The sequence below is a fragment of the Scardinius erythrophthalmus genome (genome assembly GCF_964197995.2).
Source record: "Scardinius erythrophthalmus genome assembly, chromosome: 3".
NCBI lineage: Eukaryota > Metazoa > Chordata > Actinopteri > Cypriniformes > Leuciscidae > Scardinius > Scardinius erythrophthalmus.
In genome coordinates this window covers 38,155,284-38,162,298 of record NC_138223.1, presented here as the reverse complement: position 1 = coordinate 38,162,298, position 7,015 = coordinate 38,155,284, and positions in this window count along the sequence as shown.

Below are 7,015 nucleotides of genomic sequence, written 5' to 3'. Positions count from 1 at the left end.
ACCGATCTACTTAGGAAGTGAAAAAGTGACGACGTGAATGGGAATCCAAGGCCCTCGGTCTGTTTAATCCTTGTTAGAAAGAATGAAGAATGAAATATTCCAAGTGACTCCAAATCCAAGTGACCGCCTGTGAAATTACCTTTGGAGAAATTGAGAAATGAAGTGAAATTGAGAGCTAATATGAAGGTGACTAACTGGAGAGCAAGAGAACTTTCCTTCTGACTGACTTCATATCTTATTCTCGTTCCTCTCCCCCTCTCTCTCTCTCTCTCTCTCTCTCTCTCTCACACACACACACAGTGACACCTGAGCAGGTGTGCAGCAGTGTTTTGTCGTGTCACTACAGCTGTGGATCAGGTAATGCTGGGCGGGCTCGGCTTCTGAGGTCCAGTTACACTAGAAGGTCAGGCAAGAGCACCAGGCACGAAAAGGTCAACAGTCTTTAGGCTGTTCCCTAATTCAACACTATACCTCCAAGACATATGATTATATTCATTAAAGGGTTACTTCAGGATTTAGCATTAAGCTTTGTATTAGTAGAAAATAGGGTGACCAGACGTCCCGAAAAATTCGGGACAGTCCCGAAATCTAAGCTGTTGTCCCGAATCCCGAATCCGGCCCTAATTGTCCCGAAAATTATACTAAAGCAAATTCTTATATTGTCTGATAAAACATTAAAAACTGTCCGTGGAGGTTGAGTCGTCCTGCAGCCAGCCCCCGCCGGCTGCTTATTGGCTGCACCATCTTTTTCTTTTTCTTTTTTTGAAGTTCAACAAAGATACCGTAGGCGCGAATTAAAATGCATTGATAAGCGAGCGCGAGTTGCCGCAGCCGCGAGGACAGTGAATGTGCAGGCAGCCTGTAAAGGAGTGATTGATCGGTCGCGGCACTGTGTGCAAAAAAAAAATTTCGGCCTAATGTCTGATGTTGGGTTTCACAAAGCAAATCATCTACACAATTATTTAGTTTTCTTATTTAATGACCGACAATTTCGTCATAATAATAATTTTGGCATAAGGCTTATTAGCGTTAGACTTATAGCCTGAAATGTCTGATTTACGCAGTTACAACAGTCTTTTTTTTTTTTTTTTTTTTTTGGTCACAATGAAATTTGAGTTCATGATTTTAATATTGTTTTTTTGTGGCAGATTAAATATTAATGACAGACTGTTGATCTTTATATGTTTGATTATATGTTTATATGTTTGATTCAAATATGTTTGGTTCAGGTTTGAAAATTCATCTTATTATAGGCTATGTAGTCTAATAGTAGGACTACCCCAAGCAACACTCTCTCAAACCCCCCCCCCCCCCCCCCCCCCCCCCCCCCCCCGTCCCGAATTTCAGCCAATCTCATCTGGTCACCCTAGTAGAAAACCTGTAGTATTTTCGAATTACCATGCTTTCCACCCTCATATCCCCCTGAGATGAGAGATTTATGTATTTTTTGTCTGGAAAAAATCCTCCGATGATGCAAAAATCGTCATTTTGCGTCATCGGAGGATTTTCTGTCCAGAGGCTAAAGACTACAGCCAGTAGATGGCGTTGTTCCGCATGTTTTCAGCCCGCCCATAGAGGGTGGGATCTCACTCACAGAATGTACACAGTGTCAGCCGTCTTTCTTTGGAAGCTAAGCTAGCAGGCTCTTGTTCTGTGGAGAAAGCTGAATAGTAGGAGAAAGCTGAGTAAGTAACCATCCTCCTTTTCCCAGACTTGTCCGGCGGGCGAGATCGTTCAAAATGTCCGGGATTCAGCTTTTGCTTTCTGCGGTCGCCATTCATTGTTTACATGCACACCTTTCAATCTAACTGAATTCATTCCGATTGGTGAATTTGAATGTAGTGTTTACATGAACGCTAAACAAGTGATCGGTTGATGTGCGTTTTACCATTGCTAAGAAAAATTCCCGCTCCTCCGTGAGAGATGCGAGACCCGGCGCGTCTCAGTAATGACGCCACCGGCCTCGCGCTGTTCTCCCGCGGCCGTCAGCCTCGTCCTGCTCGCCACAGTAAACATGATGAATGGCGACTGTAGAACGCAAAAGCCGAATCCCGGACATTTTGGACGATCTCTAAATCCCTCGCAAACTCATCACGTAGGCTAGCTTTGTTGTTTACAACTGCGCACTCTTACCGGTAGGCGTGGCCCCCTAAGGCAGCGAAGCAAGTGCATTCTGGGAGTTGTTGTCTTTCATCCACATAAGCCAAAAATACATTTTCTGGCTTTTCTCAGTCTAGAAAGCTCCAAATTCAAAAATTTCTTCACATTTCTTCTACTTAAATTACCTATTTTAAATACACATTCATCTTCCCAGAGGTGAAGTATCCCTTTAAGCACCTTGTGGTTTCTAGACAGAGGCTCTTTTTTCATAAAAAAACATATTAAAATACGATTCAAAATGAACATATTTTCAATTTCTGAACTTTTGTTTCAATATTTTTGTGGGGCTTAGATATTGTAAAAAAATAATAATAAAAAAAGAATGAATAAAAGTCTTGTTAAAAGTTAGTTAAAAATACCCACAATTATATTCATTAAGGACATAGGAGTTTCTAATTAGATGCTTTTTTCATTACAAAACATGAAAATGCATTTCAAAAACCTCTGTTATGATGAACATATTTTTTATTTCTGAAAATGTTTTTTAAAGTAAAAGTGTCTAGGTGTTCAAATATTGTAATAAATTGAAAGGAAAAGTCTTGTGGAAAAATTGAAAAATTTTTGAAAATTAAAAAACTATTATATTCCCATAAAAATACAGTATAATGCAATTCATAAACCTCTTTTATGATAAACATATTCCTAAATTTTTAAACATTTGTTTTGATATTAAAGTAAAAAAAAATATTTTTTATTAAAATAAATGCATAATTGTAGTAAAAGAAAAAAGTAAAATAATGAACATATTTTCAGTTTCTGAAAATTAACTTGGATGTTTTTGGTGAGGCTTAAAGTGAAAAATGTCTTGCTATTCAGAGATTATATAAAATAATAACCAAAAATAGCAACCGAATGACTGAAATTCTTGCAAAATAAATGTTTTGTTGTTACGTCTGTTTTGTAAGTAACCTGCAGGAAGCCATTTTGTTGTTACAAGAAACCCACACTGACCCTAAAAACACTTTAAGACCCTTTAGTTTTTAATAAAATAATAGAAAAAATAATACATTGGTCTTTATGTGAAAAGGGTATGAATAAAAAACACGATATAACAATTCTACTAGGCAAAAATGTTTGAAAGCCTAATGATTTAATTAAACACTCAAGTATATTCAAGGTGTAATGAAATGTTTTAGTATTTTTAACTTCATGGTCATTAAATCAACAAATCATTGGATTTGTTTAGGGTAGTTATGGGTGACACTTAAGAGAGTGTCATTACATCAGTCTAAAACTGAGAACCCTTGTTAGTTTTCCATCATGCTCTGAGAGCTGTATCTGGTGTCTTGGTGTCTTTTTTTACCCTGTGAGTGTGTATGTGTGTGTTTGTGAGACTTATACACGCAGTGTCGCTTTCTCACCAGCAGATGTCACTGAAACGCTGTGATGCGTCACGCGTCTGCTGCTGCATGACGCATCTTTGGTCCAGCTTCAGTCTTTTTAGGCAACTGTTCGTGAGTCAGCGCCCTCTCGATTGTTACGGGTGAAGTGGACTCTGTTGCCATGATGATTCACATGTTTGTGTGATAAAGGAACCGATTCGTGCTCGGAGTCGGTTATAATCCGTCCGTCCACCCCACCCCCCCACCCCTCTCTCTCTCTCTCTCTCTCTCTCTCTCTCTCTCTCTCTCTCTCTCTCTCTCTCGTGCAGTCACGACTGCGGTTGACTCGGCAGCCATAGACTGACAGAAACAAGACCGTGACCGATTAAAAACTCGAGGCCAAATATTAAGTGGCATTTATAGTTTCAAAACTTTTCTAACTGTTCCCTCCAGTAGACGCACTGAGGTGTTTAATTAAACTAAAACCAGCACTCATGTTCAACCACGAACAACACATTGACCAGCGGTTTGTTTGGTAATGGTTGTAAACGTATTTGTATCCCTGACCACTTTAAAGTCCCCATGAAATTTTTGGGCTTGTATGAATATGTTAGCTTTACTGTTATCTATAAGCTAGTGTTCTCCAAAACAATGGCAAAGTTCACATTTAGATATAAGCATTCGAAACTTAGTCTCTCCCTTCAGCCAATATGGATTAATGATTTTGATAACATCACTCTGAGCTTCAGCTTCTTATCAGATTTTCTGTCCAATCAAATACTCTCTAGAATCTGAAGCCCCGCCCCTACATTATAAATAGACATCGAAGCTGCGGCTAAAATCGTTTGCTTGTTCCCACTGTTACTATTTTCTACATGGTGAATGGCACATAGTGCACTATATAGGGGATAGGGAACAATTCGGACTGTGTAAATATGCTTTCCATTGGGACGAATTAAGTTATATTTTAAAGTGATATGGAGAAGATTAGGAAAAGAACAGTTAGAGATTAGGACGAAACTGCAGCTTTACCGAGCTCAATGGCTTTGGCCGAGCTGTAACATAAACTAAACGGTATTGGCTATATTAATAAAGGGGAGGAGCTGTTCGAAATGTCCCGCTCTGTCTTCCTGTTTCAGTGGAAATTACGTCAACACATTGAATTATGCTGTATGTTTTAAGGCACTTCAGTGGGCCACAAAGGGTTAGTTCACCCAAAAATGAAAATTCTGTCAGTAATTACTCAACCTCATGTTGTTCCAACCCCGTAAGACTTTCGTTCATCTTCCGAACACAAATTAAAGGAGTGGTTGAAAATGATTTCACTTTTCTAACTTTAGTTAGTGTGTAATGTTGCTGTTTGAGCATAAACAACAGCTGAAAATTTACAACGCTAAAAGTTCAAAGCAAAGGGAGATATTTGCTTTTAAAGAAATTGTTTTTTAAGAACAAACGGCTGGTAGGGACTACACGACATTCCTCCTGGGTTAGTGACATCACTAACCCTAAAATTTACATAAACCCGCCCCTGGGAATGCGATTTATAGATTATCAAGACAGAATATGCTAATCAATGACTAGAAGATAACTACACATAAGCTACATGTTGTCACTTCTTCTCGAGTCTCTCCATGTTTCTGACTTCGGTTTGAACATAAAAGGCTAAGTCTTAAATTTTCAGTGCATGTCTGTGTGAGGTAAAAGGACACAAGCTCTTGAAGCTCAGCCCTCTGTGCCGGGAGCAGCAGCTCATTTGCATTTAAAGGAACACACACAAAACAGTGCGTTTTTGCTCACCCTCAAAAAGTGACAACTTTAACATGCTATATAAAAATATCTGTGGGGTATTTTGAGCTAAAACTTCACATACACACTCTGGGGACATTAAAAACATATTTTACATCTTGTGAAAAGCGCATTTTACCACCCCTTTAAGATATTTTTGATTAAGTGACTACACAGGATCAACCATAAGTTTATCAAGTGACAAGAATACTTTTTGTGCGCAAAAAAACCCCCAAAATAACGACTTTGTAAATTTTTAATAAACTTATGGTTGAGCCACTGTAGTCACTTGGACTATTTTAAACATTGTCTTTACTAACTTTCTGGGCCAGTCTTACGGGGTTGGAACAACATGAGGGTGAGTAATTACTGACAGGATTTTCATTTTTCCATGTCCGAGACCATAAGTGTGTTAACCGGTGTGCGTGTTTCTAAACTAGCTATAATTTGGGCAAAATTGTGCAGAAAAATTTCCCCAGATACAAAATCTGACAAAACTTCATTGTAGGGAATTACTCAAAGAGAAAAGTGGCTCAGCAAAGAGAGTTTTTCACTCAAAAAAGTAATAAACGTTGACTTTTAGAGGTAGGATAAGAGCCAGTCCCTTGGAGTTTGCTTTATTAAATGCATTTTCCCATTCAGACAGCTCTTAAAATGATTCATGTGTTCAATAATTCTTAGCTCCAAATAAATGTTATCCCAGTCTCTCCTCTTTTCACTTGGGCTAGACAAACCGCACCTCATCCGTTTTCTAGATTCATAGTCAGGCAGGCAACATGCCAAAGATGAACTAGGTTTGTAAAGCCTAAAGCTACCGGCCCACCTGTCCAAAAATAGTCGAGTCCTGACCCGAGGCTTTGCATATGAGTCACAGTATTTTAGCTTCAGTGGACAATAAAGTACATGCAGGTTTTTACAATAAATGTTAACTAAGTATTGAGGTTTAGCCCTATAAAGTCTGATAACTATATGAAGTAATAGTCAGATCTTTTTTAAATGGAACAGTTTATTGAACCATTAGACCAAATATAAAAGTTTGCATACAGTGTGTGTTATGCCTTGTATCATATTTGATACATCAGCTCATATGATACGAATATGTAGCTCAAACTAGATGAGGAAAAACACCTCAATTTAATTTAAAACACCTCCTGTGAAAGAGAGTTTTAATTTCAGAGAGGCTATCCTGGTTAAACAATAATTCAGAGGCCCAAACTGAGCAAAAATATGCAATTTATAGAAATCTTTATTACAGTAGGCTATATAACAGACTATGTAGAGGATTGTGTACGACAGTTTTTTCCAGCAAGTTTTTGTCATGTTGATCTTTTATAAGCTTTATAAATAAATGCAGGATACCAAATATTATACAGTAGGCATTATAGGCTTTAAGAATTAATTTTCCATGGGTGGACAGAATTAAAATTCAGAAAGAAGCGGTTAGACATGACAGATTGCCGACAGTGACATCAGTGGTGACGTCAAACATCACCTATTCAGCGCTTGACGTCACCGCTGACAGCGCTACTGATTGGAGGATTTAGAGCGCGTCTCTGTGTTGAAGGACCCCACTTCCGCAATACTACAGACAGACCTCGCTTTACTGCGCTAATACATCACTGTGTATAACATGTCACATTATACAGTTTTGCAAAATTAAGTGAAAGACAATACGTAGCCTATACATATAGCTGCCATATAAATCCAGCATGTGCTAATACTCATTCATCCCAATCTGTATTTATTCA